At 40.9% G+C, this 12,536-nt stretch overlaps 1 protein-coding gene across 2 annotated transcripts in view; it reads right to left on the bottom strand.

Annotated features, from left to right (window-relative positions):
- SH2D4B (SH2 domain containing 4B) overlaps positions 1-12,536 on the bottom strand; it is a 92,707-nt gene that overhangs the window by 62,534 nt on the left and 17,637 nt on the right. The window lies entirely within an intron of this gene.

The following is a 12,536-nucleotide window of genomic DNA, read 5'->3' as shown; positions in this document are numbered from 1 at the left end:
CTAGGCCCCTGACCCACATCAGCCTGTAACGTGAGGAAGAAATAAACCCGTGTTGTTTTAAGCCACTGAGATTTCTTAGTTTGCCGGCGGCAACAGACCCCAACGATTCCCGTGACTAAAATGCAAATCTGTCCCCAAAGCGGGGTAGTGCTGACACAGAAATGTAAACTATGTAATGCCATTGCCTTAGCAGGTTGCTGGCATTCAGCAGCAGGCTGAATGGATGGCCAGAGATCCATGCTATGCAAGGGCAAAACACTTGATCAAATTGTCAGATGCTGTAACTGGAAAGGCAGACCCTCGTACCTTCTGACCTTGCCACTCTAAGGAAGACGCTAGAAAACAGAACATTGAGAGCGGGTGCTGGTTGCTAGCAGCTGTGTTCAGCAAGGTGTTAAGAGAAAGAAAGGAGTTCAAGAAAGGATTGAGTGCTTAGCAAATCAAAATGAAAGAGAATAGAGAGAATATAGAAATTTGGGACTTTGTAGGATTGGAAAAGCCACCTCTTTCTAGGGCCCAAATTACAAGAGATGGGATTTTTTTTTTTTTTAAGTTTTGCATGACAGAGCCTAATAAAACTTCTAAGGTGAATAAAGTGACCTAAGGTACAGGTGGCCATGAGAATGTGCTCCGCAGACATCCAACTACAGACAGCATAACTGAGCAAACAGTACAGTCCCTGTGCTCTTGTGTTTGCCCATGGCCGTGCTTCCCAGAGGTGGCCCCAGTCTTTGACTCAGCATGGTGGGCCCATTCCTAGGGGACACCAGACCCTTCGGATGGGCAGCTTCCATGCAGCCTGGACAAGCTTCCCTTGGGCTGCATGGCTGCCTAGAACACCTCGTCCCCTCATCTGCCTTCCCTGCCTCCTTCACTCAAGGTCAGACTTGTGCTGCAGGGTGATGGCTCTCCCACACTCCTCCAGCACTCTTCCCCTTTCCCCCCACAGGCGTTTCCTGAATAAAACCCTTGTGTGTGTAACCCCATCCCTGTCTCTAACTCCTCGGAGGAGCCAGGCTAACACAAGCGCGTGAAGAGTGCAATCCTTCCCACTTTTCAAAAAGCCTAAGATAGATGCCCTTCGGTTGCAAGTAGAGGTATAGGGGAAAAGAGGCAGAGAATTACAGCCAGCTTGCAAAATATGTCTAGAAAAGAATTTTAGATGTTGTTCCCGGGACATGGAAGCAAACAGATCAGAAGCCTACTAAGTTTTTGAGCCTGAACTAAAACAAAAAAGCCTTCGATTATTCAAGACTTCAGCAACCTTTGGGTACCCAACCTCCATGAATGAATGGGAGGCAGATTTCAAAGGGTATCCTGATCCAAGGAGGGCGTGGTCCTCAACCCTCATTCAGATGAAGCCAAGGGGGACAATGAACAAGGAGGAGCCTCCTCTAGGGCACAGTCCTACCCTCATTCAAGGCTGTCCCCTCACTGCCAGGACAGGAGAACTTCACAGTGCCTGACTAGCAGGACTTCAGGAATGCTATCAACTAGTGACTGAGTGAGGCTCACATTCTCTTCTTTTCCATAGTGGACCTGCTCTACTGCTGTGCACTGTGTCATATGGGGTGGGGGTGGGGGTGGGGTTGTTGAGGTAACATGTCTTTTCAGCCACATCCAGACATTCTAGAGATTAATGCAGAATCCATGCACACTGTGGACTTTGGGCTGGATACAGTGACTGCCTGCGACTTGAGGGTGTCCCCGTTAAGGAGATGGTGAGTGTATTTACATGGAAGAGGAGAACACAATGCGTGAGGGACCAGAATGACAAACTATGACAACGGCCGTGCTGTCTGGCACCCTATTTCCCTTCCCTGAACCCACCAGATGACTACTTTTCTCAGCTCCCCTTCAGCTCCATGTGGCCATGTGAAGGAATTCTAGTCTATGAATGTCAGGGGATCTGATTTGTATGCTCTCAGGCTGTGGCTTTTGCAACTGGTATGTCTTTTCCTCGTTGTCTCTCATCCACCCACCATTTCATCCAAGATGGTGGCATCGCGAGAAAAAAGCAGCCTGATCCACGAGTCCATGTTTGAAAGCCAATGACACAGAAGAGTTACCTCATCCACATCAAGAAATAAAGCTTCCTCACTTAATTCGCTGAAATTTCAGCGTTTATCTATTACCGAGGGCAGCATTAATTCCCTGATACAGGAGGGCACTGTCATTTTTCTGCACGTTGAAAGAAATATTGTAATAGAGAAACACAGGCTTAATTATGACTGGTAGAAACAGGGAGGCAACCGCTATTAAAATTATAAATCTTCTTAAATTTTTTTTAATGTTTATTTATTTGGGGGAGAGAGAGAGAGAGAGCGTGAGCATGGGCAGGGCAGAGAGAGAAGGAGACACAGAATCCGAAGCAGGCTCCAGGCTCTGAGCTGTTGGCACAGAGCCCGACGCGGGGCTCAAACTCACAAACTGTGAGATCATGACCTGAGCCGAAGTCCGACGCCTAACCAACTGCGCCACTCAGGCGCCCCATACATCTTCTAAATTAATAGTGGGGGGAAATAAATGACAAGAGGCCTACCGATCTTATGAAAATATGTAAAGGGACAAGAGAAAACAACAAAAACTATGCAGCTGTTACAGCAGGCACCTTCAGTTCCTGACCACCGCCCACCCCACCCCCACCTTCCTCCCTGCATCAGAAAACCCCGATCTGCTCAGGGTGTTACAGACATCTCTCAGCTTTGGGAGAGGCATGTTTCTACGCCGGCCTCAAAGGGCAAGTAAAACTGGAGAGCGATCGATCTAGAAGAGAGCAAATGTCCCTGTCTCTGGCAAAGTGGACGTAAGTGGAAGTCTGAGCAAAGGGCTTTCCCCCTCGGAACAAAAGGGGAAGACTCCTTGGAAGAAACCCCTTCACCCTTTCCTCCCTCCTCGTCCCTGGAATGAAGAGGTGAGGCCAGGGACAGCTGGAAGACTTTTGTCTCTAGGAGGAAGAAAGCCACAAGCTAAGGGCAAGCAAGGAGAAAGAGAGGATTCGGGGCCTTCATGATTCTGTTGAGCAGATACACCAATACTAACCCCTGCAGCACATCTCCAGCCTGGCCACTGCAGGCAAGTAAGGAACTTCAAAGAATACAGTTCTATCATTATCAAATGAAATGTGACCATATAAACAAGAAATAGTTATTTAATGAAGCAACTATTTGCTAGGTGCTCCATTAGGTAAAGTCAAGCACATGATTAACTGATATAGGTAACAAACACAAAATAACACTGAAACCCTAAACCCTAAGTATATTTGTTAACACAAAAAACATGAACAGAATTCCCCTGCTGAAAATCTGAGGCTTCCAGACGTGGTCAAAAAATAAAATCTAGGGGCAGCTGGATGGCTTAGTCGGTTTAGCATCTGACTCTTGATCTCAGCTCAGGTCTGGATCTCAGGGTCATGAGTTCAAGCCCCACGTTGAGCTGCACGCTGGGCATGAAGTCTACTTAAAAAAATAATAACAATATAAAAAGAATAAAAGAATAAAATCTAACTGTGGATTATTTAAATAAAACATACATTTTTTTACAAGAAAAAGGTTAAAAATAAAGAGCTAGCTAACAATAGACTGTGAAAAGGTGAGCAAAAAGAAAGCAAGAGTGGCAATGTCAAACAAAGCAAATTCAAGGACAACTGTGTTCAACAAGACAAAGAAGAATACTGTGTGGTAATAAAAGATGCGCTCCACAGAGAAGATGTAACAGTCATAAAACTTGACACAATATGTGATACAGCAGACAACTTGCATCAAACAAAATTCCTAACTTTTTAAATTTAAAAAAAAATTTTTTTAATCTTTATTTTTGAGAAAGAGACAGAGTGTGAGCAGGAGGAGGAACAGAGAGAGGGAGACACAGAATCCAAAGCAGGGTCCAGGCTCCGAGGTGTCAGCACAGAGCCCGACACGGGGCTGGAACCCACAAACTATAAGATCATGACCTGAGCCGAAGTTGGATGCCCAACCGACTGAGCCACCCAGGCACTCCCTAACTTTTTAAATTTTTAAAAAATATGTATTTATTTTGAGAGACAGAGATAGAGAGCACGTAGGGGAGGGGCAGAGAGAGAGGGAGACAGAATCCCCAGCAGGATCTCCACCGTCATTGCAGAGCCCGTCGCAGGGCTCAAACTCACAAACCTCGAGTTCATGACCTGAGCCAAAATCAAGAGTTGGACACTCAACCCACTGACCCACCCTGGTGCCCTCAGAAAACTCCTAACAAGGCAAGAAGAATTTGAAAATGTATATATATGATGCAAGTTTTACTACATTTATTTCAGAAGTTGATGGATCAAATAGATTTTTTTAATTATTTAAATATTTAAAAATTTTTTAATTATTTAAAAATAATATAGAGGATTTGAATAATGTGTCAACAAAATTTTAGTTAATAATTACAGAACTTTATTCCTTAGCTTTTGACATTATACTTTTTTCCTTTTGAGCTTGCAAATATGAGGAGAACTTTATAGGCCATAATCTCTAATAATAATACAAAAACTAGAAATCGATGGGAAAAATAGCCATTTTTAAAAGTCATTAATAAATTTGGGTCACCTGGTGGCTCAGTCTGTTAAGCATCCAACTCTTGATTTTGGCTCAAGTTATGATCCCAGGCTCTTGGGATTGAGCCCCGCCTCAGGCTCCACATTGGGTGTGGGACCTGTTTAAGATCCTCTCCCTCTCCCTCTGCCCCATCCCTGCTCGCACTCTCTTTCTCTAAAAAAATAAAAATTTAAAAATAAAAATAACAGCCATTAATAAATTCATAATTAACAAGATATCTCCTAGGTCTTCTATGAAATCTTAGAAAAAAATCAAAATTGAAATTATGCATTATGTAAAAGGAAAATGTAGCCCAAAACTATCGACACATAAAAGAAAAATTATAGACTTAAAGGCTTTCCTTTTTGATGTCCCCATGAAGATGCACCTCTCTTCTCCAAGCACGTAACAATAATAAATACAAAATAATAGGGGAAAAAATGCATAGGAATACAAGAAACACCTCCATGGAATCTATTCCAAACAGGAATGTGGAAACAGTGAACAGTGTAGAAGCCTTGGACTCCACATGGGTCCCCTGGCAAATCGTGGTCACCAGGAATGTAACTCTTACAGAGAAAAGGGGAACAAAATTTCTTCAGGCAAAGCAGGGGCCTGAAAGGATCGTTATTGAAGCCAAGTGCTTGGCAAGTGCAAGAAACAGCAAGGAGGCCATTGTGGCTGCAGTAGAGTGGACAAGAAGGAGAGTGGGCAAGAAGGTGGAGAGGCAGCAGCAGCCCCAGCCCTGGTGGACACGGATGGCACAGGTAAGGACTCGATTTCATCCTGAGTGAGATGGAAGCCACAAGAAGCAGAGGGCGGGGAAAGTGACATATCTCATGTACATTTCACAATGCACTCTACCTGTTGTGGGGAAAACCGTGGGTCCATTAGCATTTGTGAACGGTCCCTGTGAAAGGAAATCATTTCTTGGGCTAAGGATGGAGGAGTCATAAAGTGGTTAAGATTTAGGATACATTCTGAAGAAAAAAAGCAATATTTGCTTAAATTCCGGATACAAATTGTGAAAGAAAGGGAACAAGAGAACTCCAATGTTTCAAGCTCAAATGATAGAACGAATGGTCACGTGACTGAAACTGGTAACATGAAAGAAACAACTTGGCGAAATCAGTGATTCCATCTGGGCCAAATTAAGTTTGACATGCTTATTCGGTGTCCAATAGGCAGTTGAATAAAATAGGGGTGAGAGGAGAGGCTAGAAAGAAGACAAAAAGTTTGGCAGTCATCAGTGTGTAGATATCTAAAACCACAAAACTGGATGACAACAGGGACAGAGTATAGCACAGAGGCCCAGGACACTTCAACAGTTAGACAGCAGGAGGACCCCCAAAGGAGACAAGGACAAAGAACCCTGTGAGGCAGGGGAACAACCCTAAAAGAGCGATATCCCAGAAGCCAAGGGGAGAAAGAATTTCTGGAATTAAGGAGGCATCAACTGCAGTCAAGAGGATGAAGACAGAGAACTGACCACTGAATTTGGCAACATGGAGGTCATGGTTATCTTAATAAGAGTGGTTTCATGAGTTGATGAAAAGGAATACTTGGAAACTTCTAGAGGGAAGTATAAAAGCACATCATGATAACTTTGGGGAAGGGAAATATTTCTTCTACAAGACATAAAAGGAATAAACTGTAAGAGACAATGTTGATGAATTTGAATACAGATTAAAGCTTAAAATTTCTACACAAAAACGCACACCATAAAGACAATTAAAAACCAAGCCACCAACTGAGAGAAGATATTTGAATACACATAACTGTCAAATGATTGCAACAATTAATTAAAGCAATAATAACAGCTAACTTCTACAGAGGGCTTATCTGCTAATCATGGTTCAACATATTTTACATCTATTAAACTTATTAATGCCTAGAACAATCTTTCCCTACTGGGGTCTTGTGAGAAAAATAAGCCCTATAAAACGTAATTTGAATGATGATTTTCCTCAGTTCTCCCAAAGATGGTATATAGATAGTACTAGCCTGATGCACTGTAGAAAAATTAACTCATTACATACAGTGAATCCTTTAGGGAACCGTTCTCAAATAACTTGCTCTCAGGATGCCTTTACATTCTTTAAAGATACTGAGTATCTCAAATGCTTTAATTTATTTGAGTTATATCTACTAATATTTACAATATTCAAAACTAAAATCGGAAAAAAAAGTAATGTTTATTTAAAATAATGGCAAATCCATGACATGCTAACACAGCTAGCATTTTTATGAAAAGTGGCTGCATATTCTAGAACAAAACTATCTAATTGGAAGAGTGGCCTTGTTCCACATTTTTGCAAATCTATTTGATGTCCACCTTAATAGAAAACATCTGGATTCTCATATCTGCTTCTACGTTCATTCTGTTGCAATATGTAATTTTAGTTGAAGTTTATGAAAAATTTTTGACTTCACACAGATACTTAGTTAGAAAGGAGAAGAAAATAGAAAAATTGATAGTTTTTTCAGATATGTATTGATAATCTTTGATACTACAATGAAACTTAAACAAATCGTAGTTTCTTAAAGGTATATTGTGATGTGAAACCTGAAAAAATATCAATGAATTTATTGTACTTTGTTATGTTAGAACTCATTGCATGTTAATTTCTTACTTTTGATCAATATACCATGATAACATAAAATGTTTCCATTTGGGGAAGCCGGGTGAAAGCTATATAGGAATTCTCTGGGTCACCTTGCAACTCTGAAGTCTCTAAAGTTATTTCAAAATAAAAAGCTTAAAATTCTAAAAAGCAAAATAAATATCAATTGGTTTATTTTGTGCTTTGAATGGGTCTTTCACTAATGCATGATCTTGCAACATTATTCATCGGTCCTTTGGAAAATACTGGTTCACTAGGTCAAGTAGATATTCCCAATGTGGACACATTTTATTTTACAATATTAGAAAAGTGTTTGTTAACATCACCATGAGTCTCATGATTCTGGTGACAGAGTTTTCCAAAAATTCTAAATTTTGCTTGTAAGCTGGGATTTTATCTTTGGCATATATTGTATCAGTTGTTTTTCAAGTGACAGGTTCACTTTATTCATTTTCAAATACCCGAGTCTTTGTTTTTGTCTTTTTTTTTTTTTTTTTTTTTTTTGAGAGAGAGAGAGAGAATGAGAGCACGCGGCGGGAGGAGTAGAGGGAGAGAGAGAATCTTAAGCAGCTTCCACACTCAGTGCAGAGCCCAACGCCAGGCTCGATGTCACAACCCCCAGATCATGACCTGAGCTGAAATCAAGAGTCGGACGCTTAACCAATTCAGCCACCCAGGTGCCTCTCAAATCCCCAAGTCTTAACAAAGCCGTAGTTTATCTTTCAGTCTTCCTTCAAGTAAAAACTTGAAGCATTCTATGAATACTTCAGAATAGAAGGTATTCTATGAATCAAGAGGTGCACCATATGACTCCAGAAATTCCACAGTGCTTTTCCTCAATGCTTTATGCATACTTCTCATTTTATCATACAATATAATAAATAAGGTTTACTGTCTCATCGAGGAGTGAAACCATCATAAACTTGAAGGTAACGACACGATGGTGGAAAAAGACAATGGCTACTGATACCAAGACACCAGCCCATTTACCCACTCTTAGTTTCGCATCGTTAGTACAAGCGCAAATGTGGCAAAAAGGTCAGACAGCACCTTAGTATTATTGTGAAAATAGTTTTACCCTTGTGGACATGCAGAGTCACAGACCTCCAGGAACCCACGGACCACACTGCAAGAATCACTGCTAAAATGTCAGGGCTTAATTTTTTCACAGAATCTTGATTAGGGGGGAAAAATTTATCTGAAATATACAAAGAACACTTATAAACGAATAAGAAAATGATCAGCAGCCCCACAGAAGAAAAGGCAACTGATAATTGTCCCAAATGCCACTAGTTGCCTACCAATTACCCCTCCATCCTCCTTCCACTGTTTCCTTGCTTTTAGTACGCAGAATTTAATCAAACAGCAATATGCTTGCATAAAATTCTCATTTTCTGTCTCCCTTCCAGGGAAGGGTAGTCATGTGACAAAGTTCTGGCCAACTATTATAAGTAAAAGGTAGTGAAAGGGCTGTGTAAAGTGTTTGCTATCCTGATACAAATATCACCCAGTCTTTCTCTCTTTTTTTTTTAAGTTTATTTATTTATTTTGAGAGAGACAGTGTGAACAGGGAGGAGCAGAGAGAGAGGGAGAGAGAGAATCCCAAGCAGGCTCCGCACTGTCAGCACAGAGCCCCACATAGGGCTCGAACTCACGAAACTGTGAGATCGTGACCTGAGCTGAAACCAAGAGTCAGACGCTTGACTGACTGAGCCACCCATGGAACCCTAACACCCAGTCTTCCTTCCCCCTATTCTTCATGACTGGAACACAGATGTGGTGTTAAAAAGCCAAATTACTAAGCCATCATCTGAAGATCAAGAAAGAAGTGTCAGCAACATTAATAACATCACAGAGCAAATAACCCGCTTCAGGTCTGCCTACTTCTAGATTTTTTGGTTAGGTGGAAAAGAAACCCTACTTACAAAAGTCCCTGGTGATTAGGTTTTCTGTTGCTTCCAGCTTAACACATTCCTGTCACATTATTGATACGAACAGACATTTCACGGAAGAGGAAACACAAACAGTAAACTAACAAAGATACTTAACTTTATCGCTAATTAGACACAAGCATATAAAAACAAGAATGAACTATCATTTCACTCCTACACGATTGGAAAGAATTTTGTAAAAAGTCTGATGAAGTGGGGCACCTGAGTGGCTCAGTCATTTAAGCATCTGACTTCAGCTCAGGCCAGGATCTCACGGTTCGTGGGTTCGGGCCCCGTGTCAGGCTCTGCACTGAAAGCTCAGAGCCTGGAGCCTGCTTCTGATTCTGTGTCTCCTTCTTTCTGCCCCTCCCCCACTCACACTTGTCTCTCTCTCTCTCTCTCTCAGAAATAAATAAACATTTAAAAAAAAATTTTTTTTAAAAGCCTGATGAGGCAAGTGTTGGAAGGGATATGGAGCAACATTAATTGTTACAAATTGCTGATGGTAGGAGGTACCGATACAACCACTTTGAAGATCTTTGATAATGTTAAGTTGAAAATGCTGTACATTAATACTAAGGAATAGCACTTCAGGTGCATAACTTACAGAATCTCTTTCACATGTGCTCAAAGAAAACTGAACCAGAAAATATTGTCCCAATTTAACACTGTTCAGAATATGAAAAATTGGAAATAACATAAATACCCAATAAAGGAAACCAGACAAATAAATCTTGATATGTTTTATAATGTAATACTCTACAGCAAGAAAAATATATTTGAACAACACAGATATGTGTCTTTTAAAAACACAGAACCACAAAATTAAATTAACTTCAGGTTACATACAGTATAATGTCATTCATATAATGATTAAGCAACATAGTGCCTACAAAATATATATTGCGGTATGGAAAAGATATAAGCAGGATATACATTGAATTTAATAAGAGTTGCATATTGGGAGAGAGACAGGGAGTAAAATTTTAGGAAGGCATTAACATAGGTCTCTGCTGTATATGAAGTGTTTAAATAAAAACAAAGAAGGCACTAATATCAACATTTAATAAAGACATTATGGGTCCAAACACAAGAAACAGCAAGTGTTGGAGAAAACATGGAGAACTAGGAAATCTCATGCCCTGTTGGTGGGAATGCAAACTGGTGCAGCCACTGCGGAAAACAGTGTGGAGGTTGCGCAAAAAGTTAAAATTAGAACTACCCTGGGGCGCCTGGGTGGCTCAGTTGGTTAAGCCTCCGACTTCAGCTCAGGTCATGATCTCACGGTTCATGTGTTCAAGCCCCGCATCAGGCTCCACGCTGACAGTGAAAACCCTGCTTGGGATTCTTTCTCTCTCTTTCTCTCTCTCTCTTTCAAAAATAAATAAATAAACTTTAAAAAAAAAAAATGAAAGAAAGAAAAATGGAACTAACCCTAAGATTCAGGAGCACCTGGGCGGCTCCATCAGTTAAGCACTGGACTTAGGCTCAAGTCATGATGTCACAGATCGTCAGTTTGAGCCCCACATCAGACCCTCTGCTGTCAGCACAGAGCCCACTTCAGATCTCTCTCTCTCTCTCTCTCTTTCTCTCTCTCTCTGGCCTTTTCCTGCTCATGCATGCATGCACATGCTCACTCTCTCTCTCTCTCTCTCTCTCTCTCTCTGTGTGTCTCTCTGTCTCAAAAATAAACATTTAAAAAAGTGGGGGGTACCTGGGTGGCTCAATTAGTTAAGCGTCAGACTTAGGCTCGGGTCATGATCTCGTGGTTCATGGGATCAAACCCCACATCGGGCTCCACACTGAGCCTGCAGAACTTGCTTGGGATTCTCTCTCTCTCTCTCTCCCCGACTTGTGCTCGCTCTCTCTCTCTCTCTCTCTCTCTCTCTCAAAATGAATAAACTTTAAAAAATAAATAAAAAATAAAAAGTTTAAAAAGTTTTAAAAAAGGAAAACTACCCTGTGATCCAGTAATTCCACTACTGGGTATTTACATAAAAAGTACAAAAACATGTACCCTTAAGTTTCTAGCAGCAATATTTACAATAGCCAAATTATGGAAGGAGCCCAGTTGTCCATCTATGGATGGACACATATGGACATACACAATGGAATATCATTCAACCATTTAAAAAAAAAGAATGAAATCTTGCCGTTTGCAACAATGTGGATGGAGCTACAATGTATTATGCTAAGTGAAATAGGTCAGGCAGAGAAAGACAAATATCATACGATTTCACTCATACGTGGAATTTAAGAAACAAAACAAACAAGCAAAGGAAAAAAAAGAAAAAAGGAGAGACAGACATACCAAGAAACAGACTCATAATTATAGAGAACAAACTGATGGTTACCAGAGGGGAGGAGGGTGGGGGCATGGGTGAAAAGATGATTGAGGATTAAAACACCTATAGGGTCACCAGGGTGGCTCAGTAGGGTTGAGCATCTGACTCTGGATTTCGGCTCAGGTCATGATCTCACGATTCTCGGGATGGAGCCCCATGACCGGCTCTGCACTGAATACACGGAGCCTGCTTGGGATTCTCTCTCTCCCTCTCTCTCTGCCCCTCCCCCTGCTCATGTGTGCACTCTCTCTCTCTCTCAAAATAAATAAACTTAAAAAAAAGAGTACACCTGTCACGATCATGATGAGCACTGAGTAATGTATAGAGTTGTTGAATCACTATATTGTACCCCTGAAACTAATATAACACTGTATATTAACTATACTGGAATTGAAATTTTAAAAAACAACTTTAAAACCAGGGGATACCTGGATGGCTCAGTCAGTTGGGCATCCAACTCTTGGTTTCTGGTCAGGTCATGATCTCATGGGTCATGAGTTCAAGCCCCACCTCAGGCTCCACACTATCAGTATGGAGCCTGCTTGGGATTCTCTCTCTTCCCCTCTCTCTCTGCCCCTCCCTCACTCTCTCTCTCTCTCTTTCAAAATAAAAAAATAAACTTGAAAAAAATTTTTTTAAGTTTTTAAAAAGGCATTATGGGTCCATGAGTATTCATTATATTATTTTCCATTTTGCCTAGATGTTCAAATATTTTATGAGATTTTTTTAAAGCTTTATTTTTAAAAGATGCACATGAATTAACTACGTTTTAATCTAAAACATTTAAAAAATAAAATAAGATAAAGTAAGAGAAAAGAACTAATGAAGAAAAAAGCCAGGATTAATGAAATGCAAAGCGTATATGAGTCTAAACATTTGTTCTTTGAAAAATGTAGTAAAATAAGAAATCACCTGGCATGACTAATTAAGTAAAAAAGAAATAAGGTAAAAAAAAAAGAAAACATGGGCGCCTGGGTGGCGCAGTCGGTTAAGCGTCCGACTTCAGCCAGGTCACGATCTCGCGGTCCGTGAGTTCGAGCCCCGCGTCAGGCTCTGGGCTGATGGCTCAGAGCCTGG

Source organism: Panthera uncia, chromosome D2, assembly GCF_023721935.1.
Source record: "Panthera uncia isolate 11264 chromosome D2, Puncia_PCG_1.0, whole genome shotgun sequence".
Taxonomy (NCBI): Eukaryota; Metazoa; Chordata; class Mammalia; order Carnivora; family Felidae; genus Panthera; species Panthera uncia.
The sequence above is the reverse complement of the archived record's forward strand: the minus strand, read 5'-3'. Positions and strand labels throughout refer to the sequence as shown.